This window comes from Poecilia reticulata, chromosome 1, assembly GCF_904066995.2.
Source record: "Poecilia reticulata chromosome 1, P_reticulata-male-v2, whole genome shotgun sequence".
NCBI lineage: Eukaryota > Metazoa > Chordata > Actinopteri > Cyprinodontiformes > Poeciliidae > Poecilia > Poecilia reticulata.
The window spans coordinates 27,210,196-27,233,837 of NC_088830.1; the positions used below are offsets into that span (position 1 = coordinate 27,210,196).

A 23,642-nucleotide genomic window follows, 5' to 3' on the forward strand; every position below is an offset into this window, starting at 1 on the left:
TGAAATTGAACTTCTTGCTTTTACAGGGCGCTGGAGCGTACTGCACATTGTTAGGTTTTTAAACTATACTGCAGGCTTTGAACGCCGTGCCAAAGGCTGTACACTGCAAAAACACAAATACACACCAAATATTTTTGATTTAGTTTCCAGTGTAAATATCTTGGTACTCTTGAAATAAGTCAAAATTAACTTGTTCATAATTTTTGAGCTAGAAGTATGAGCTTGATTTTAGTCAGTGATTCCTTTAACTTTGAATGTACAATAGTTTAATTATAACTATTATTTTTTCAATATTAAAAATATATTGACCTAAAAGAAGCTCCTATATCTTGCTGAAAAATTACTTGAAAGTTAATTTTGTCTTATTTCAAGAGTACTAAGATAGTTATACTTTAATGTTTGGAAAATCTGGATTTTTATTTTTTTTTAATTCACTCTTTGGGTTGCCATGGTTCAGGACGGCCATCTTGTTTGACAAGCTTGTTTTACAGCCTGTATTTATTTTAACTTTGATTTCAGACCAACTGTATGGTGGAATATTATGACCAGTCTAAGATTTTTTTTAATTACAAGAATAAAGTTATGGTATTGCAAGAACACAGTAATACGACAATAGAGTCGAAAAATAAGAGAATAAAGTCATAATTTTATGAAACTGCAACATGAAAAATAACTAATTTAAAATTAGGAAGTTTTAGAGTTTTAGAGATAATAAATAAAATATGCAGTATTTCTATTAACATATTGGCATCAAATTATCAATAGCAAGACTTTGAAGCAATTGTTTTTGTTTCATTAAACAATTTTTTTCTCATTTTAAGGCATTTTTTGGGTAAAATTGCATCATTTTTCTGCTTCAGAAAAATGATGCAATTCAGTTTTTTTTGTAATTAGTGAAAAATTATTCCTAATCCTAATCTCTATTGTACAACTCACAGGAGGTTGGATGGAAATAAAAAAAAATCACTTTGACAATATTTTCTTCTTTAGAAAAGAAATCAAGCAATAAATGAATAAATAAACTGCATTTATTATGAATAAACAGACAGTGTGCCTTTCCAGCTAAGCACATAAAAAGTCTCTAACTTTATAACTCAGGAACCAAAAGATGATTGTTACAAGAGAAAAACAGTATAAAACTTCTGGTAAAATAAGTCTGACTTCAGAAGGACGTTAGCCTCCAGGTTTCTGAGCCGAGTAACTCCAGAACCTCGTCACCTCTGATGGAAACCCAGCTCAAAGATGCACACTGTAATTTTCCACATGATGGAAAGCTATGATGGATGCTAAGTAACATCACCCCTCCATTATGTTGTAACTGCCTGCAGTTGATTGTTGGACTTTTCTCTCTTGTTGTAAGTCCAGACCTGAACAAACACTAACCAGCGATTTAGCTGGTCCATTCAACCATCATAATGTTCTATTTTAAGTTAAATAACAGGTTTTTACTAAGGTGAGCAATCTCACTGTGGCTTGGTAGACCTGATTGAACGTTCCCAGCAACTTGCTGTGTTTAACTTGAGTAAAGCTTTGCTTAATAAAGTCCTGCGTTTCCTCCCATTGCATGGAAAGAGACTCAGTCAGTACGTTATGTTCACACACAATGACAACATAAAGCAGTACAAGAAAGGAAGCAGGAAGTAGCTGAGATATGTTCATCTCAAAACTTGGTTACACCGTGATCAACAGGAGCTTGGGATATTCAAACACAGTAATCAGATTATATCATAAATTCTTTCCTACAAGGTTTCTGAAAGCCTGAATAGTCATTAGAGCTTAATAATCAATTATCATTTTATCAATTTTAACTGCATGTTTCTGTCCTTCCATTTGGGGATCTCCTGTTTCTAGAAGCACAAAAAGAGCAATAGAAAACCAAACCAAAAAAACAACAATAATAATACTAAATATGTTTATTGGGAATAAGTAAATGTGCTGGTGTTTGCAAAATGACCTGTGTCAAAAACCTCTAAATTGTTGCACAATTTGTTACCTAGCAACCCCAAGCCCCGCCCAGCCCCTCACCTGTAACCCAACTGGAGCTCTCGCTTCATTTCAAGAGACGCTCAGTTTCTGCCGTAATGGCGGCTGGAAATGAAATGGAAAATAATTTTGTTATCGGCTGCGACACAGAGCATGCGCCCATGGATCTTCTTCCGGACACGAAGAATAGGACAGAGCTGCTTCGCTTCGCTTTATTTTTGCGCAAATTGTAGTTTGTAAGTTGTAGTTTGCGCGAATCAGTTTAGGATTCGCGGTAGTTTCTGAAAACTACCAGCAGGACAAAGCGGGATTTACCAAAAATATCTGGACTGAAGGAAGGTTCTGCTCTCATTGTTCTTCATAAATCTGCAGATGATGGCGATGTAAGTACATAATGTGTGTTTTGTGTTGTTGTTCGGCTTGAACCTGATTTGTCAGTTAGCATAAGCTAACGGTGAATGCTAGCCTCTGCTAGTCCTGCATCTCAAGTGAAGCTAACGCGTTTACTGTGGGAGTTAAAGGTCTACATTCAGAAGAAGCGGTGTTTGTTATAACATTGTTATCGTCTTTTTTGTTTTGATTTTTACATTTGAGATGGGTGTTTGTCCTTTAACCTCGCAAATATGTTTTTTAAGACGCATTTTCAGATTAAAAACCATCTTTGAGTTATTGTGCTGATGTCGGCACAGCCCGGAAGCGAAGCTCGGTTATCAGAGTTTGAATTAATAGCATATAAATTTGCGTCAGATCTGAAACGTTTAACCCTTCAGTGGTTGTGGCTTGACTTAATCTGCTTCGGAGTCAAAGATGTACGTTTGTACATCAGTTTGGTCTGAGGCGCTAATAATGAAAACACCGAGTTAGGAGGATTTGGCCAGCAGCTCATTTGCATAATCGTTACGAAACAACAGCGCATTCCTTAATGAGCTCAAAACGGGCTGAATAACAACAATGATCTGAGAATGACTTTGTGTATTAAATGTAATCACCATGTTTTGTGTAGACCACAGACCTATAGCTTGTTCAAGGACGCGTAATAGTGGACCTTTAAGTTTATTATTATACACCTTTTCCATTTTCCATGCAACTGACTTTCCTGCTAGATGCTGGCTGTGATACAGTGACTTGTAAATGTTTTCAGGGTTTTCACATTTTTGTCGCAGCAACAAACTTCAGTGTATTTAATAGGGATTTTATTACACAGTGCAGCACCCTGTTGGGTATAATTATTACATGGAGCAAAGGAATGCATACTTCTCAAATGTATACTTCAAATTAGGGCTGTTGTAAACGATTATTTTAGTAATCGAGTAATCTATAGATTTTTCTTACGATTCGGATAAAAACAATTATGAAATAAAATATTGGTAAATCTTCCATAACACCAGTGTTACTATCGGATATCAACATCAGTCTATTTTTTCCACATTTGAGCTTCCCTACCAGTTACTTTTTTGTAGACCGGGGGAGCAATACGGGATATTTACGGCTCCTCCGTTCAGAAACTCATCTACCAGCCATGTTCCGCCTCCCGTTTGTTCAGACCGGGATGATATAAGTTTATTGTGCGGTTCGTCCGTAAAGCTGCTCTTACCCTGTAAGCATCAACCCTCAGCCGCCGCCGTGTTCAGTCTCTCCGCTCACTTGTATAAATCCTCCTCAACTTCTTCCCGCCGTTCAACCAGCAGCTCCGGAGCAGAAAGGCTGCCGAACTCCCGGCATTGCGCCGGTCATTTTAAGGATGTTTATTGGTCCCACAAAAACGATGAAAACCCGGAATTATCACCAATCAGTAAAGTCCCCGTGGGCCGAACTTGAAGATTGGACTTTATGCCGCTAACACGTAGCTTCCGTCAACAACTCAGAGGCGGAAGTCAGAGCTCCGCTCAACGCAAATAATGTTCCGGCTGAAACACGGTGCGCTAAATGATAAAACATAAATTAACGAAGCTTCGAGGCAGGTCAATTTTCCTCGAGGAATTTTAATAATCGAGGTACTCGAATCACTCGAGGAATCGTTTCAGCCCTACTTCAAATAAAAGTTTGTTGTGCATTTGCATTCGATATTTTGTAGAACGATCTTTTGCTGTGTTTGCAGCTGCTACATCTCAACCAGTTTTGGATGTGTAGATCCTGAAACGTTTTGTAAAATGACAGATTGGATGAAGAGCATCCACTCAATTATCATTTTATCAGGTTCAGGTGACGTGTCTGAGACCTCCCAGAGGAGGAGTGGGTGAAGTAACACAGTTTGCTTAATTTCTACTGTTTTTGCCAAAGTTTAAACTAGATTTAACTATTCAACTCGCAGTCTTAGTGCGACGCTCAGGAAAAGCGCGGCAGATGTCACGGTCGGCCAACCAGAAGACCGGTCAGCTCTTCAGTTCACTAAACCACACACGCACAAAAAAAACTTGTAACCAGCAACCCACCAGAACCACAAACCATAAAAAGTTCAGGCGGGGTTTACTTGATCCCTCTTGGGACTTCAGGAGGGCTAAAACTCCACATATTCATTTTTAGCTAGCTTCACTGGTATTTAGAAGAAAGAGCAAAAAGCTGGCAAATAAACTGTAAACTGACCAATAACATTTAGATTTAGGACGGACACATGGTTTAATCAATCAATCAATCAAATTTTACTTGTATAGCACATTTCAGCAGCAAGGCATTTCAAAGTGCTTTACATAATTAAAATAAAAACAGCATGTGACAGTGAATAAACGGTTAGAAAGACAATTTTTTTTAAAGGGAAAAAAAAGGTTAAAAAAGATAAAAACATTAAAACCTGCACCCCTTGTAGGACTTCAGTTAAACGTCTCACACCTCAGAGTTTAGTTAAAACGCCATTTAACAAGGATTCTCACATCCCTAGATATAGATTCGTTTAACTGGGACGTTTTCTGGGGGGGCTTTACATAGACGGTGTGAAAGAGAAATAAAAAGAAGTTAATAACTAGATGAAAAGTAAAGATAAAAACATCAAAGACATCTAAACGCGCACTCTAAACCTAATTTAGAGTGCGGGTTTAGACTCAAACAGATGTGAGCTACGTACAAGATGATTTGACACAGAATACCTTTTTCTCCACAATTTTGTTAATAGTAAAGAGGGCTAGATGACAAAAAAAAAACAACATAACATTGTTTTTTGTTTAGTTTTTTTTACTTAAAGGAAAATCTCAAGGTATGCAGAGTGTGTATAGCTGCAGATTTCAAACCGTCAATGAGCCGGGTCATCAATTTGGCAAAAGAGGACATGTCCGTAATTATATTAATGAATCTTTTGAGATTGTTACAGCAATAAAATATAGATTTTGTTATGTTTCCAGGACTGCTAGTAATTATTAAGGCCAATTCATTAACAGGCGCTGCTGAGACACAACTATGAGCCTGAGCCAATATCCCTGAAAGCTTTTTCTCTGTAATTTGTTTATCTTTGACTGCACAGACATATTCTTGTGTGCGTCGCCTTTATGTGTGTGTCACTTATTAACTGGCTATCTGCTCAACAGTAAAGGTTGGACGTTTTTCAGACCTCAAACACAGACGTGATGAAGGTTCTCAGAGAGACTTCAGATCAGCCACAGTTCAGTGGGAGGCAGGGCTGTAGGTCACCGCTGCAGTTTGCTGCAGAATGCCAGAGCACTCTTTGATGTGAAAAAGTTAAAAACCATAATTACAGTAATTAAAGCCAAGTGTAGCAGGTAGCCATGGCAATAGGAGCCTTTGGCTTTTTCCACACAACAGTTGCTTTGCTTTTATCTTACCAAGAGTCCAATTAGCACCTTTCTTAGCTGGAGATATTTTCAGAACTGCCTACTGGATCATAAAGAAAGGATGTGATGTGTTTTGCTCTGTTCTTGTGCGACAAGGACGCATCAGAGGAGGAAAGCTCTCAGCGCTAACAGTTGGAGGAACCATTCAGTTCGAAGTCACTAACAGACCGTATTACTGCCCGTCAAGGACGGCTCGTGTTTACACGAACGATTCAGAAATGTCCTCTGCCCTCCAACTTAAATGTTCCGTGATTTGAGATGTTTTAGATTTGTTTTTAGATTAACGCGTAATTCACTTCGGCAGACATGCGTTATTGGGCGATCATTGGCTCGTCAGACGTTGTGCTGTCTGTGCTCAGAGCCAGAGCTGCCATTCAGGACTCTGAGGTCACTTCCTGTCTATGAGGAGACTTTTCAACACACTGGCTGTGTTTAAGCTGCAAGGTTTTAAATATCAGGACAAAAGTGACAAGTCCGTTTTACGGACTTTTTTTTCTTGGAGAAAAAAAATAAAACAGTTCTGACTTTAATCTCAGAATTCTGAGATTAAAGTCAGAACTGTTTTATTTTTTTCCAGTGGCCCTAATCCTCTTCCGTACAGTTTCATATATCCAGACCTGAGCTGCGATTTTTATTTTTTATTTTCCCCAGTGGGGAAATAAGACCTAAAATTATTTATTTTAATGTGGTTCACCCTTAAATGTCATCTACAAGCATGGACTGCTTAACTTGCATTTATGTTCTGTTCATTTTACAACAAATATGAAAGGTAACCTATTATGCTTCCCAAAACGGGCTAAGATAAACAAAACATGTACTTTATATTCTAAATGATGAGATTCTAGTTTGATCAGTTGCTGTGTTGAGCTGTTTTAGGGCCTCGTGTCTCTTTAAATTGACTTCAGTCCCCAAGGTTAAAGGTTAGAGGTTCACCTTTCAGCAGGACAGCGGTAATAAACCTGGAGCCAGAGCTGTAGATTAAAGTATACTCGCAGTTAAAATGGTCCAACCAAAGTCCAGACCAACTTAGAATTAAAAACGGACATTCTCCATCCAGTCTGATTGATTTTGTTCTATTTTACAGCAAACTCTGGTCAGAAATGTCAGTTTTCAGACATGCAAACCCGTCACAGACTTGCAGTTGGAGCTGCAGCAAAAAGGGCGTTTCTAAAAACTATTTACTCAGCTGGGCTGGACACAAATGCACACCACACTTTTCAGATTTTGAATTGTAAAATATTTTGTGAAAGTCGTGGATCATTTGCCTTTCATTTCATAATTAAGCCCTGCCTTTTGTGACACGCAATCCCAACAAAACGAAGTGAGGGTTGTGGTGAAGTCATGACTAAATGTAAACATCCTTAAGCTAACACTCTGTTGAAGCAACTCTTGATTCGGTTTCAGCTCTCCTGCCTTTGTTTTTCTAGCTGGATTGAAAATCACGAGCATGTGGTGTTTTCCCCCAGGTGTGGCCACTCTGAAGCTCTGAAGTTCAGAAATATTATTTCAGTTTTTATCGTAATTTAGAGCCACGGGTAAATGGAAACTAAACCTTCGAGCTGAAGTGTGAAGAACGAGACGAAACTTTGATCTAGAAGAGGCTTCAATGGACAGCAGAGTCGCAGATGACTTCATACTCTTCTATAAGCGACCTCTGACCCCACACGTGTAATGAACTCTGTATGAATGCATGAAACACACCGAGGGCTTTGATGCTATTAATTCCACCTGTCCTTCTGCAAAATGGGACGCTTCCGTGAAAAGATGATTCAACAGGCATGTTATTTATTTTGTTCCTGAGATCACCACTGTGGTTTGAGGCTGTGACCTTGCTGAGTTTGAAAACATTCGAGCCGTGTGTTCATCTTAATTAACCTATTCAAGGATGTCTGATACTATGAGGAGGACGCTTTTCATTCCTTCTCTGGAAGATCTTAGTAAGTGGGGTCGAAGCGCCACTGATTTTTTTTTCTTCTTTCCTTTTCTCTTCTAACTAAAAAGTATAAATAATTAAATCTCTAATAAGATTTTTTTCGAAGACCCATGTCGTTACTATGCGACTCCTAGACACTGAGATCTTTCACGGCTATCCTTGCAGAGACGTCCTTTCAGAAATGAAAGCCTTTCATCTCCTGCCCTCGTTTAAATTTTGATTCACGTCTCTCTAAACCACCAATAAAATCTGGATTCTGTATTTTAAATTTGAAAAAATTAGTTTTTTGATTAAAAGTAACAAAACCAGCTGGTTTCTCTCAGCTTCGAGGAAGGCGCAGTGGCGTAGAAACGACCGCTAGGGGGCGCCACCTCCCACTGCGCAGCCTCAAGGGCATCCCTTTGATCTCTGTCGGAGGATGTTGGACCCGCAGGGCGAGCGATGCCTCCGCTTACGGCGGGCATACGGTGGGGTGGGGGAGCGCTCTCCCTGCTGCTGATGGGAGCAGATAATGAGTCAGCAGAAGCTGCCCTGCATCCCGCGCCGTCACGGAGAGGAGGGCAGTGGACACACACACACACACACACAGAGAGGATACCAAGTCCAAATATTCCCACACACACAAACACACACTCCCCACTCCCAGCCGTCCTGCTTCACTTCATCCTCCCGCCTCAGCTGACGCCGTCGGCTGCTTCCCGTATTTACGCTCTCGCTACATGAATCCGTTTCTCCCGACATGATCAGGATTTCTCCCGTCCTGGTTTTCCTCGTTTCGGGTTTCCCTTCCACCTTCCCTGCTCTCTGACTCAGACCGCGGCCCGTCCCGCTTTCTCCTGGCAACAGGAGCTGAACTACAGCTGGTAAAAAAATAATTACTGTGAAACCAGAATCCAGGCTGCAACAAGCGGTTTGGAGTCTCTGCAGTTCAGAGGTTGTCTGAAAACATTAATTAAATTCAGCACCACTAAACAGCAAATGTCATCTCGCAGTGCTTTACAGAAAAGTTATTTTGATTCGATCACAGATGCATTTCAGTTCATCCTAGTTATCACTCAGCGCTTTATGTTCATTATTTAAATTAAACGGTTTTCTGTGCAAGGAAACACCGTAGATCGAGTCACTAGCTGCGTTTCCATTAACCGTTAGAAACGGCGCAAATTGAAATTACGAAAATAAATTGGCTTAATGGAAACATGAATTTTGAAAAATCATTTTGTTCTACAATTAAGCCTGTCGCAATAAACAATAAATCAATTAATCGCATGATAAATCAGAACGAGCTCAATAATTTCCATTTGCTTAATTTATCGTTTTTATCTTTTTCTACCAAAAACTGGATGATAAAAGTCTTTAATCTGGTGCTTTAGTCTCAACTAATCATTTCTGTGAAGGACAGAAACTTCATAAATAATTATATTTCTTATTTTTATTTATTTCAGATGTTTAAAATGTCTTCCAGTTCCAGGGTTAAATATTCATTAAAATGATTTGATCCTTTAGAAGCGTCTTGCTTTATTACCATTATGTAACTTGAAAATGGTCTGAAAACAACAATATTATCATTTATCGCAATAACCTCTGGGACAATGTATCGTCTCTCAAAATGTATCGCAAAGGGCCTAGCTGCAACGAGGTGCAGGTGTGTCTGAGTTTGTGTTTTATTCCTGTAAGTCACTGAAAAAAGATACAAAACAAATCAGTAATGGCCTAAAAGAGGATAAAGTACCTTGTTAAAAGTGAAATATGTTTATCTGTTCGCTGTACCAATAACCTTCCTTTTGATTTATATTCCGCAGAAACAAACCAAACGTCCTACAAAAAATCTTCGGGCAAAAAAATGCTTTAAGTTTATTTATTTATTTATTTTGGAGGGGTTATTTTGCTTGGTCGACCTTGTAAAATTTCAAAGAAAAATGAAATTCCTTTATATGAAAAGGCATCAGAAGAACTGAGACTGCAGTAGAGTTGTAAACACGGAGGTTATGGGTTAATTTTCTGTATGTGACCTTCAGAAAAAATAAATAATTTTGGTAATCTAACTGAAAAAAATGAGAGAGTTTCTCTTCATCCCTCAATTTACGCAGAAAAGGTTGTGACCCGTGAGCACAAAAACATGTTTAATTTCAAGATGTTCTACATGTTGGAATGAAATGTTCAACAAATTACCTTTTAATGAATGTTCCACCTTTTTGTTGGTCAGAGATCATTTCATTTAAGTGACTTGTAATAGTCCTTTTCTGCAGTCAAGGTCTCGTCTTTTACTTTGTGATGTTTTCACTCTTGAACGCAGCAGAAAATGTTCTTCTTAAAACAAAAAAGGCTGATATTCACATTCTGCTTCTCTTTAAAAGTTAGGTCCTGAAATCGAGTTAAAACGATTTTCTGTGTTGGTTTAAGCCAGAGACTAACAGAAACTAAAAGAAAAATAAACAGATGAGGAATAATGTTCTGGATGTGTTGTTTGAGATCAACGTGGAAATTCAGATAAAACTGAATAACAGCAAATAAAAAGCTGTTGTTGGTGAAGTTGGTCGTGTAATCCACAATCTGAACAACCATTTGATGCAAACAGTGGTTTAAATACGGATTAAATTTGTGCCAACATGAATCAAAGTGATGTTGCTGCTGAAATTGGAGCCGTTTCAGGTTATAAAAATCCTCGCCCTGCGTTGTCGGCGTTTAGCTTTCAAACTTGTCTGTTTCATCTACAGCAGGATTTTTATTTCTGGCAAGATCATGAGGGGAAAATTTGATAAAACTACCTCTAAATCTGTTCAAATATGAATAAATAAGTGTCTCCACATTCAATGAGTTCTTGAATTTAAATAACTTTTTTTTCACGTTAATGTAATTTAGCAGAATACAGATAAAAGCTGCTTTAATTTAGGTACACAACTGAAGACTTTTTTTTTTGCCACATAAAATCAATCCTGCAGCTGGAGTTCTGACTAAAACCAGGAAGTTGGAGCACGACACCCAGGTCTGAGAGAATAAACTTTAAAATCGTGGTGTTAGTTTATGAATCACTGAATGGTTTAGCACCACAACACATTAAAGGTCTGTTGTCATAGCAACCTTCCAGACCTCTCAGGTGTTCTGGTTCTGCTCTGCCTCCCCAGAATCGGAACCGAACATGGAGAAGCAGCTTTCAGCTTCTATGCACCACAAATCTGGAACAAACTTCCAGAAAACTGTAAACCAGCCGAAACACCGAGTTGCTTTAAATCTAGACTAAAACCTGTTTAGAGCTGCTTTTGAAACATAATTAATGAAACATTAATCAATAATCTGATATGTAACAACAACAAAATGTAATGTTCTATAACGTTTTGTGTTATGATGTAAAGCACTTTGAATTGTTGCTGAAAGGTGCTATACAAATAAAGTTTGATTTGACAAAAAAAAAAAAAAATCCCAAAAAGTATCATGAAATCCTGGAGGAACTGAAAAGACGTTCAGTAATAATATTTAATTTTAAGGATTTGGTTATATTTTGACAGTTTGAACAGGTTTTATCAAAACATTCTGGCACAACCGGCCCTTTAAGAGCATTCATGATCTCAATGTGGCCAAAATGAAAATGAGTTTGACACCGCTGGTGTAAAGTAGTAATTACTCCACAACTTCCAGGAATAAACTAAAAAGTATAAAGCTAAATGTCGGTTTATCTTTTCTCGCCCTGTGACGAGAAAAGAGGCGTCAGCCCCAAAGTGACCCTGAACAGAACAAAGCAAGTTTAAAAAAAAAAAAAAAAGGTTCCTACTGCTTATTCATGTCAGGATGAAAACATCAGAGATCAATACTCCGTGCAATTAAATCAAACTTGAAGCATTTTGTCAAATGCATTTCTGAATTGAAAAGAAACCAATGAATCACATGAAATGTTTAATCTGTCAGACAGACTCAAGTGTAGAGGAAGAGCCGACGCTCCCCGGACAGATTGCAATCATTTTCAGCCGAGCGAAATAGTCAAGTGTTGCATTGAAGAACATAAAAGAGCGAAAGCATTTGGCCCTAACCTGATACACAGTTTGTTCTTATTGAGGGCTAAGACACAAACATCAATAAAAATGTGCCAAGAAAACACTTTTCCACGCAGGATAAACAAGGTTTTTATATTTAGCAGGCTTGGTGTTTTCCTGAGCCTCACTGCTGCAGGAAAAACACGAAATGGGAAGAAAAATGATGTGGATGTGGGAAATACAGTAAAAACACACACACACATACACACCAAAGTAAGTGACAAAGGTAGTGCCAACCTGATTAACAACTAAATTGGGAGTTGTAGATCTAAAATTAAGCATAATTAGGCAGCTGCATGACCTACTTACTTCTCACCACTAATGGAAACAATCCTCACCAAAGGAAAAAAAAGAAGCGGCGCCACAGACTGTTGAGCTGTTAGTGAAATATGTTTTTGTCCACATGACTGGAATCATAATTTACCTATTGAAACACGGCCACATGCATCATTTATTAACACGCAGCTGAATATGTGTTTTCCTGCTTTGTGCGCTGCGGACGTCCCTCCTTCATTTGACAATTATCCCACACACACCTGCGACCCGTCTCCCCACGACCCGGCGTCATTCCCACATCCAGGTCTCGGGCAGAACTGGGCAGGAATATTGGCAGAATCAAACTTTTAGCATTTTAACCCTTTCAAGAAAAAGGAACAAAAACATTTTAGTTTCATTGATTCTTGTTGGCTACACAGGAGGCTCCACTTTTGCTTTTCCAAGACTTACGATTGAAAAATTGATTGCACAACTGTTTGCAAAAAATGTTTTCTACAAACGTACTAATTATGACAACTTTATATCAACTTTTCATGCGTATCATTTCAAATCGTTACAGAGCTGCTATTTCATTTTTGCTTTATAGCTATGCGCTACCGTGGTTTGGTCTGGCTAATGGAACTCCAATATTCCAATTGAAGCTGATTTTAAATGGAACTTATGCAAAATTCACATTTTCACGTTTATACTTCTGTTTGGGTCTCTACTGCTTCTAAAAACAGCCCAAGCATTTTAAAGTACCGTATTTTCCGCACTATAAGGCGCACCTAAAAACCGCCAATTTCCTCAAAAGCCAACTGTGCGCCTTATAATCCTGTGTGTCTTTTATATGGACCAATATTGAGCCACAACAGGTCTAGCAATTATGGTAAGCAGCCGCCGACTTCATTTTCCCCCGTAGAAGAAGTGTGCGGTGCATGCTGGGATAGTTGTCACAACGCTGGTTTGTTAATAAAGTTTGACTGACCATCTACCTACTGACCTGATAATCAGGTTGTCTGCAGGTCATTTAGCACCACGTTCTCCATGAACTTGCTGTGCGCGAACAGAGAAGGGTGACCATCATCCGGCTACGCCCCGGCCCAGTTGCAGAAGGCTCTCCTCGCTGTTTTATGGACATTCACTTTAGTGCAGCTCCATCTAGTGGATGCATAACGTAACTCCAGCCTCTACTGTAGCGACTATTCTATGCGCCTTATAATTGGGGTTGTGTAATATCAATTTTGCGATACATCGATATTTTCTTTCCTAGAAAAAAATCGATATTCATCCGCAAGTATTGTAACATCCAACTGTCACCTTGCTCACTCACTGCTTGCTTTGCCAGGAGAGTGATTAGGTCATCAGGCTAAGAGTGATTCCTTTAGATGTTAAGTGTCAAGGCTAAAAAGGTAGCAAACTGTTCAGAGCAGGTACGTGGTGCACTTTATTTACCTTACTAATGCATGTAAGCTACAGTTTCAAAAGAAACATGTTTTCTCACCACTTTGATTCATTGTGTCCAGCTGTCGACTTTAAGTCTGTGTCCATGTCCAACCAGAGCCAGGTATTGTGTAGTTGGTGCTTTTAATCAGTTTTCAGTTAAATTAATTCAATCCGACTCTATAACAGTCACAAAATGTCACCAAAATCACTTTGTCCCTCTAAAATCTTTCAGAAAATCGCAAAAGTGTATTGAATTGTATTGTTTGCTGAATATAGCAATATATTTCGCATCGTGAGCAGAATATAGTGCATCGTATCGTGAGATTATTGTATCACTACAGCCCTACTTATAATGCCTTTATATATGAAAAAAGTTTTAAAATAGGCCATTCATTGAAGGTGCGCCTTATAGTGCGGAAAATACGGTAAATGAGCCAAAAATCCTCCAAAAAACATCACAAATCAGCAGGTTTTGCACTGTTTCCTAGCAATCCCAGCAAAGCTCGGCCCGTTACCTACCAACGCAAGCTGAGTTCCAGCATATCTGGCAAGCTGGTTGTACCGCTGTATGCACTGTACAATGGCTGCTGGAAAAGAGAATTGTTTTGTTGTTGACATCTCGTTTAGAAACTACTTGCTGCATTATTGTTGGTTGTGCAGGAGGCTCCACTTCTCCTTGTCAAAGACGTACGGTTTATTTTAATTATGTAAAGCACTTTGAAATGCCTTGCTGCTGAAATGTGCTATACAAATAAAATTTGATTGATTGATTGATACGGCTGTATAATTGCACATCTGTTTGCAGCCATTTTTATGTGTGAGATTATAGGTTGAATTGGGGGGCGTGGCCAGGAGTTTATTTGCATTTAAAGTGACAACGCCCTAAAACGGTAGAACTGAGCAGACTGAAATATCATTATCTAAGAATAAGTTTGTGCAAAAAATGTGATTAACATGTCTTACATAGCCTACAAACCTATCCAATCTGGTTAAGGGATAATAAAATATCATTTTTAAAGATATAAAAAAAACCTTAAGGGGAGTGAATACTTTTTGCAAGGGGCTCTTGGTTCTGCTTATCCAGAATAATTCAGTCTGGAGCTAGTAGTCTTGGGTTTTTCAGGATGAAATGATGCTAAGATTTAGGCATTAAAACCCAAAACATTTTCAAGAAGTCAAAGTCGGTAAATCATGTAACATGTCAGAAAATCTAAATTGATCCTTGTTTTTCTGATTCTTAGTTAATTCAAACAAACATTTTAAACCTTTTTTTCAGGTGGCGATGATGTTATAAACCCGAAGCACAAAAAGAATCGGTAAATATTGAGACATTTCTGTTTTGTGTTGACAAATGGAGCAAGATGCCTGTCAGATTCAGCTAAATTCACGTTTGTAAAACAAACTTTCAGTTCTTTTGTTCATAGTTTCTAACCAAAACTGCCAAATGACTGATGATGGACTTTTTTCTGCGGCTGTGCCAAATAGCTGTTTTGCTCACAAAGATGGAGAAACTCTGAAAACGGAGAAGCTGCTGCCAAGATGCATCATCTGGACTCCTGTTTGTAATTACATGTGGCAATAATTCAACAAGGTTGACACATTCAGCTGCTCAGTGGCTTTTACTGTAGCAACACCAGGTATGTTTGTCCAAAGAGCTTGTTGGAGAGCACTGAATTCTCAAACTTCAGGATGAATTTAGACTTCTACTTGGTTTTTAGCTGAAAACTTTGATCTGGATCCCAGAATATCTGCTTTATTGGTCCTACCATGTAGACGCACCCAGGACATTTGGGTTGTTTCTGTTGCATCGCAGAGAGAGAAAGGCAAAGTTCAACAGAGCCAAGTCAAATCCATTTTGTTTATGAACATTTTATTTCCCATTTCACAAATCAAATTTGTCTCTAAGTGGGTTGATAATCTATAAAGAAAATAACTTCCCCTCTGTCCTAATGCCCTTATCGAAGATGAGAAATACTGATGTTATTTAGTCAAAATGGAAACGTGTTTGCAAAATGGAGGTTGAGGCATAAATCAGAAGGGCTGTTGCTGCATTTCTGTGCAAGACTATGTTTTTACAGTCAGTCTAAAAACTGTTGGGTTATTTTTGACAACATAGTTAAATGAATTATTCTTATTTTCTGTTCATTTCTACCATAAAAATTCAGCCAGAATGCACTGCAAAACAAAAACGGGTGTAAAAAATTAAATTTTTACAAACATGTAACATATTGAATAATTACGTTTATCAAAGTAAATGTATTAAGTTTTTTATGTTGGCATGCTAAACAAACATAAATAAAGTTTGACAAGCTTAATTTTAGTTTGCTCAGTTCTGCCTATTTTCAGCTCCTTTCACAATGAGACGTTTTGGGGCGTCTTGTCGCTTTAAATCCAAATAAGATGCTGCTGGCCACGCCCCCAACTCGATGTTTACAAATTAACTCATTAACAACTTGTGTAACAAATAGTTACACAAGTTGTTACACAAGGAGTAATTTGTTACAACATGAGTTGAGTTAAAACTCATGATGTAACAAATTAACAGGAGTTAAATGAATTAATTTAACTCAATTGTTTTAAATTGGAGCTCCATTCTGTTTTTTAGTGCATTTAAATGCAAGCTTTCCACTTTTTATTCTTTTGGTTCTGGTATCTGTTACAGCTCATGTAACAAGAGTTACAAACAAATGAACTCATGTAATGTGAGTTAATTTGTTAACTCATGTTATAAATTAACTTTTTTTTTTAAAGTTGGATCTCCATTCTGTTTTTTCAGTGCATCTAAATGGGAGCTTTCCACTTTTTATTCTTTTGGTTCTGGTATCTGTATCACTCATTTCTCACAAAGTGCTTTCTGTCGGAAAAATGTCCTCAGATTTGAAAATGAAATGCAAAATGGCCATATCAGCTGCTGGAATCATTTCTGATCAACAGACTGATCTAAAAGGAAGTCTAAGTGTTTTTCTTTCTTTCTTTTGTCTCTTTTGACTGGAACAAAGTCGATCCCCAGTAACTCGGCCGCTGTTCTGGCTCTGAAGCGTTTCTCTGCTCTACATGCGACTCCATCCCCTCCAGTTCGTCTCTGCTCCCTTTTTTAATGCCTGAAGGATCTGCAGGGAGGAGGTGGCAGAATGTTAAATTTAAGAATAAAGCCATAAAATTAATGTGTGCTGGTCTTAAAATCAAGATGTGCCATGATGACTAGCCTGAGGGAAGACTGTAATAATGTCTGGACTTCATCATGCGGGGAACAGAATGATTATATGGATCAGGCTGTTGTGAAATTTTAAGGATTCCCTTCACAATATGTCTTGGTTAATGTCAATTCATTCAATCTCTGGACTCATTTTATCCGTGTAGTGATGGGGGAAGGTTGCCTGAGCTGCATGACTTATTTCATCTAAAAGATATTTAACAGAAAACAAACACAGATGAAGAAACATGCCTGAACTGATTCACATCCAGCTGAGAAGTCCTAATCACTGTTACCCCCAAGATGAGATTCTTACTGGAAATTTAGTCTCAATAATGCGACCATGCTAATTATCCCAGCTCTCCTTCGGTCACTCACACTTACATGGAGATCCAGGGGTTTAATCATGTTATATCTTACAAAGAATGGCAAAAAATATATATTTTTGTCTTTACAAGACGACGTGGAAAGAAACACGAAGTTTTAGCTGCTTAGTGGCTCAGAAAGTTAAATTTCACCTGAATCCAGACGTCAGAGCGGCCTAGAGTTTCTGTTTGGGAGAAAAGCCTAAATTTATTTACTTGTAAAAGATATTTTTCCATGTATAAATGTAAAAAAAACTGCCAGTGGAACTAGAAGTCTTTTAAATCAATATTAAGGAATTATTAGCAAGTTTTTGTATTTTGTTGAAAAATTGCTTGTAAGTTAGTTTTGTTTTATTTCAAGTGTACCAAGATATTTGCACTAGGAATATGTGATATGATTTGTATAAATCTTACATTAGAAACAATCTCATTAAGTACCTATCCAATTATTGATCAGTTATTCCAAAACATAATCAACAGATCAGCCCAAACTGATGTTGAGTCGAGCAGAAATGGCCGACATTTTCACATGTTTGAGAATTTATTTAGCTGTAAATAAAAAAGTAAATGTTTAGTTTCCCTTTTAGAAAAGGAATTATTTGCTTTTTTAAAATCTATTTCTAATGATAGAAATAGATCTTCTATTTCTATCGTTAAATTAAGTGAAAAAATCAGCAGAATGTACCAGTTTCTTTATCCAATTACTCGATTAATCGTCGGAATAACTGATGGAATGCTCGATTAATCGTTGGAATAATTGATGGAATGCTCGATTAATTGATGGAATGCTCGATTAATCGTTGGAATAACTGATGGAATGCACGATTAATTGTTGGAATAATTGATGTAATACTCGATTAATTGATGGAATGCTCGATTAATCGTTGGAATAACTGATGGAATGCACGATTAATTGTTGGAATAATTGATGGAATGCTCGATTAATTGATGGAATGCTCGATTAATCGTTGGAATAACTGATGGAATGCACGATTAATTGTTGGAATAATTGATGTAATACTCGATTAATCGTCGGAATAATTGATGGAATGCTCGATTGATCGTCGGAATAATTGATGGAATGCTCGATTGATTGTCGGAATAATTGATGGAATGCTCGATTGATTGTCGGAATAATTGATGGAATGCTCGATTGATCGTCGGAATAACTGATGGAATGCTCGATTGATCGTCGGAATAACTGATGGAATGCTCGATTGATCGTCGGAATAACTGATGGAATACTCGATTAATCGTCGGAATAACTGATGGAATGCTCGATTAATCGTCGGAATAACTGATGGAATGCTCGATTGATCGTCGGAATAACTGATGGAATGCTCGATTGATCGTCGGAATAACTGATGGAATGCTCGATTAATCGTCGGAATAACTGATGGAATGCTCGATTGATCGTCGGAATAACTGATGGAATGCTCGATTGATCGTCGGAATAACTGATGGAATGCTCGATTAATCGTCGGAATAACTGATGGAATGCTTGATTAATTGTCGGAATAACTGATGGACTGCTCGATTGATCGTCGGAATAACTGATGGAATGCTCGATTAATCGTTGGAATAATTGATGGAATGCTCGATTAATTGTTGGAATAATTGATGTAATACTCGATTAATTGATGGAATGCTCGATTAATCGTTGGAATAACTGATGGAATGCACGATTAATTGTTGGAATAATTGATGGAATGCTCGATTAATTGATGGAATGCTCGATTAATCGTTGGAATAACTGATGGAATGCACGATTAATTGTTGGAATACTCGATTAATCGTCGGAATAATTGATGGAATGCTCGATTGATCGTCGGAATAATTGATGGAATGCTCGATTGATTGTCGGAATAATTGATGGAATGCTCGATTAATTGTCGGAATAACTGATGGACTGCTCGATTGATCGTTGGGATAATTGATGTAATACTCGATTAATTGATGGAATGCACGATTAATTGTTGGAATAATTGATGGAATGCTCGATTAATCGTCGGAATAATTGATGGAATGCTCGATTAATCGTTGGAATAACTGATGGAATGCTCGATTAATTGTTGGAATAATTGATGGAATGCTCGATTAATTGTCGGAATAATTGATGGAATGCTCGATTAATCGTCGGAATAATTGATGGAATGCTCGATTAATTGTCGGAATAACTGATGGAATGCTCGATTAATTGTCGGAATAATTGATGGAATGCTCGATTAATCGTCGGAATAATTGATGGAATGCTCGATTAATTGTTGGAATAATTGATGGAATGCTCGATTAATTGATGGAATGCTCGATTAATCGTTGGAATAACTGATGGAATGCACGATTAATTGATGGAATACTCGATTAATCGTCGGAATAATTGATGGAATGCTCGATTAATCGTTGGAATAACTGATGGACTGCTCGATTGATCGTCGGAATAACTGATGGACTGCTCGATTGATCGTCGGAATAACTGATTGAATGCACGATTAATTGTTGGAATAATTGATGGAATGCTCGATTAATTGATGGAATGCTCGATTAATTGTTGGAATAATTGATGGAATGCTCGATTAATCGTCGGAATAATTGATGGAATGCTCGATTAATCGTTGGAATAACTGATGGAATGCTCGATTAATTGTTGGAATAATTGATGGAATACTCGATTAATCGTCGGAATAATTGATGGAATGCTCGATTGATCGTCGGAATAATTGATGGAATGCTCGATTGATTGTCGGAATAACTGATGGAATGCTCGATTAATTGTCGGAATAACTGATGGAATGCTCGATTAATTGTCGGAATAATTGATGGAATGCTCGATTAATTGTCGGAATAATTGATGGAATGCTCGATTAATCGTCGGAATAACTGATGGAATGCTCGATTAATTGTTGGAATAACTGATGGAATGCTCGATTAATTGTTGGAATAATTGATGGAATGCTCGATTAATCGTTGGAATAACTGATGGAATGCTCGATTAATTGTTGGAATAATTGATGGAATACTCGATTAATCGTCGGAATAACTGATGGAATGGTCGAATAATTGATGGAATACTCGATTAACTCGATTGTTTGCTACAGCCCTAGAAAATGTCAGAACTGAAACGTTATCAGGTTTAGTGAGTGAAGTGTTTAGTTGGAGATATTACTCTCCATGCACTCATAAGTATTAAAAAATATATATTGGGAAAAGAAACATGAACAATCTTCTGTCTTGCTTTGCTTTTTTTTTTTAATCCAGCTAAGTTGGACAGAGTAAAAACCTAAAACTAAGTTCTAATTAATGTTTTCAGAAAACACAATTTGTTTTTATTTAAAAAATGTTACACTTCATTGCTAATTCCCAGGCTTTGTCTCACTGATGTGGACCACATCTGATTTGAACGGACGGCATTTTGCCGTTTTCCCCCGAGGTGACAGAAGCACTTCCTATACATCTTCAAAGCTGACTATTTATGCCAAAAAGCGAAGTTATCTTCCCGGTGTGGTCGCATCGCGCGGCGGCCTCGGTTTCCAGCTGCTCTTAGAAGAAGAAGCTTGATGTATAAGTTTTAATAAGAAGCAGCTGGCGTCAAGCAATGTTTGCATCCAATCTCCCCATCTTTAGGCTGCAGTAAGAGAAAGTACGAGCTGCTGAAAATTTTATTTTACAGATGAATACACCTATTATATACCTCCCCCAACGCTGCTCATGCATGCATGTTTTTCACCCAAATACACACACATACACACACGCAAACTCCCAAATGTGCCGTTGTGAGCGCCGAGAACCCAGAGCAATTAAAAGCAGACAAACTCTTCACATGGGTGTGTGTGTTTTCTGTTTCTTTCTTTTTCTCCATCCCCCTCTTCGCGCAGCCAGATTGTATTTCTTTGTGCGGTGACGGCGTGCATCCCCGCTGCGCCAGGCCTCTCTTATCAGTATGCCGCGCTCACTTCCTCTCCAAACATGGCCAAAGCTTTTGGGAGCCACCAAGCTCGGCTGATAAGATAAGAGACAAAGCCTTCTGTCTTTAAGGAATGCATAAAACAGAAATATTCCTGAAGGAATCACTGGGACAGAATAAAAGATGAACAGCAACTCGTATGTTTGGGAAACGAAATAAGGGGGGGAAAATAAGTGACATATGAACCGTGAAGTTGGTGGAGGATGAAATTCACTTTTATTGAAGGAACGAAAATACACATAAGACACGACTGCACATCTGCCACTTGTGATGTGTTAGGTAAAGATGATCTGTGGAGCATATTTAAATACTTTTCCATGGCAACAGACTCTATGATTAGGGGCAAACAGGCAAAACTGCTTGCAGCACTTGGGATTGAGATAATACAAATTAAGGGAACTCTGGACGGTTGCCAAGGCGACGAACAGGCGGTGGGGTTAAAGTCCAACCTAAACACACCTTAAAGCTATTTTAGTGATGGCGGTGGGGGGCGGGGAGGTGGGAATCTGACAGCAGAGCTCTACAAATAATCGTTAGACCTGTGGAGAAGTGTGATCAGAGTTCAGAATCCCTCCATATGTCTGTGTGTGTGTGTGTGTGTGTGTGTGTGTGTGTACCTTTCATTGTTCCGATGTTTCAGTTTCATGTCTCCGAGGCAAGACGGCGAAACAATATAAACTGCTGCTTCAGTTTCACGCTCGTTATTTATTCTCGATCCTGTCGATTTCAATCTTGTTTTTTAAAGCGACAAACGCGGCTTTGTTCTGTCCTGACGTCACATTTTGTGCCGTATTCGTTGTGAGAAACAAGAAAAGATGTACTGTGTTGTTGCAGAAGTTTTTTCACATTTGAAATATCTCTGAAAAGGTTCAAAGTATCAAGAAATCGTCCTACATTATCTGGAATCTCGTTACTGATATTTAGCTCATTAGTTTATTTGGTCAAACAGCATTTTGACTTGTTCCAGCAAAATCACATTTAATTAAAGTTCTTACTTATCAAACCATTACAAGAGTTTTTTTTCTTCCATATTTTTAAAGGGGCAGTATCTATTTTCCTAGTCCCATTTTATAGCACAATCAACTACCGTATTTTCCGCACCATAAGGCACCTAAAAACCTTCAATTTCCTCAAAAGCCGACAGTGCGCCTTATAACCCGGTGAGCCTTGTATATGGACCAATATTGAGCCACAACAGGTCTAGCAACTACGGTAAGCAGCCGCCGACTTCATTTCCCCCATAGAAGAAGAAGCGCGCGGTGCATGCTGGGATAGTTGTCAGAACGCTGGTTTGTTAATAAAGTTTGATGATATATTTAATGCCGGGGGCGTAGGGGCGGGGGAAGAGAGACAGTCTGCGGCCTGTGTTACCCAGAAAGCAGTTGGGCACAATATCGCAACACCAACACCGTGAGTGAAACAATGACTGGGGCAGCCTACTATATAAAGCACTCGGGGACCACTTCTTTACAAATGTAGATGTGTAATAATAGAGTACGGCACAAATTGGCAACCCAAACTGAGGCGTCTATTCTATGCGCCTTATATATGAAAAAAGTTTTAAAATGGGCCATTCATTGAAGGTGCGCCTTATAGTGTGGAAAATACGGTAACTTTTACCTTCAGTTATTATAAAATGTTGTATGTATTGAAAGACATTTTACTTCATAATTTTACACCTTGCAATTAGGTCTCTGTCTTTAAAAACTCCAGCTTTTTCTTAATCTCCGTCTTCAGAAAGTCATCTCAACATCTCTCCTATTAACCCTTTAACAACGTTTTTATTCACATTTCTTTAAAAGTAGCTCATATAATGACCTGGGTACACCAGGTGCTAATTTCTGCTGGCTAGTCTGAAGGAGCTGAGTGGGATGAATGGACAGCTGAGTGGTTGCCACGGGAGATTAAGCAATTTCTCAAGCGTGTGTGGCCTTATGTGGTTCTGGTGGCTTCTATCGGTGTAGCAATGAATGACAAGGAGCTGCTCAAGTTGGCATCAGCGGTTTCTTTAATTCTCCATCTGCATTTTACAGAACGGGCATGGAGGTAAAGTCAGTCTCTGGCATAAAACAAGCTCCTCGTCGGTGATCCTCCTGGCTCTGAGGATTACCCATAATAAAGTAACTACAATAAAATCATTACAAATTACAGTGATCGCATAGTGGATTTTGTTTTACAGTAAAAGAACAACCAGTGAGTGTCTTATACAGAGAAAATAAAGTAACTAATTAAAATATTCTGAAAAATAAAATAAAATGCTGACATTTTATTTACTGATGCCATTTTTATCTTTTAGTTTATATAACCTTGCGTTTTAGAACAATGCAGAAACATAAATGAACTACATCATTATATAAAACTGTTAATATAAAACTCAGACTCATGCTAACCATCTGCTACAGAAGATTTGGTAAAACATACCTGCATTTTACAGAACGGGCATGGAGGTAAAGTCAGTCTCTGGCATACAACAAGCTCCTGCAAGGAGGAGCCATAGTGTTACCGCGTGGGAAATTCCCACTGCACTTTCCCACGAACTAAACATTCTCAAACATGACAAAAACGACATAACAGAACTAGCGTGACTCAAGCCGAACATATTTCAACAATATGCAAAAACGAAAACCATAAACACATTGCACAAAATGCATAAATAATATTTCTTTATGACATGGCAGAGACACGTTACCTCATCGGTGATC

The 23,642-nt window shown here is 38.2% G+C and overlaps 1 long non-coding RNA gene across 2 annotated transcripts; it reads left to right on the top strand.

Moving 5' to 3' along the window:
- Positions 1-2,014: 2,014 nt before the first annotated feature.
- Positions 2,015-16,648, top strand: LOC103470124 (uncharacterized). 2 transcript variants are annotated; one of them, XR_534452.2, is made up of 4 exons: positions 2,015-2,366; positions 14,698-14,737; positions 14,831-15,058; positions 16,421-16,648. It is a non-coding gene; the product is annotated as an uncharacterized LOC103470124 (long non-coding RNA). The 2 variants fall into 2 exon arrangements; XR_014088861.1 differs by having other exon boundaries at positions 14,907-15,058; positions 16,421-16,645.
- Positions 16,649-23,642: the final 6,994 nt, after the last annotated feature.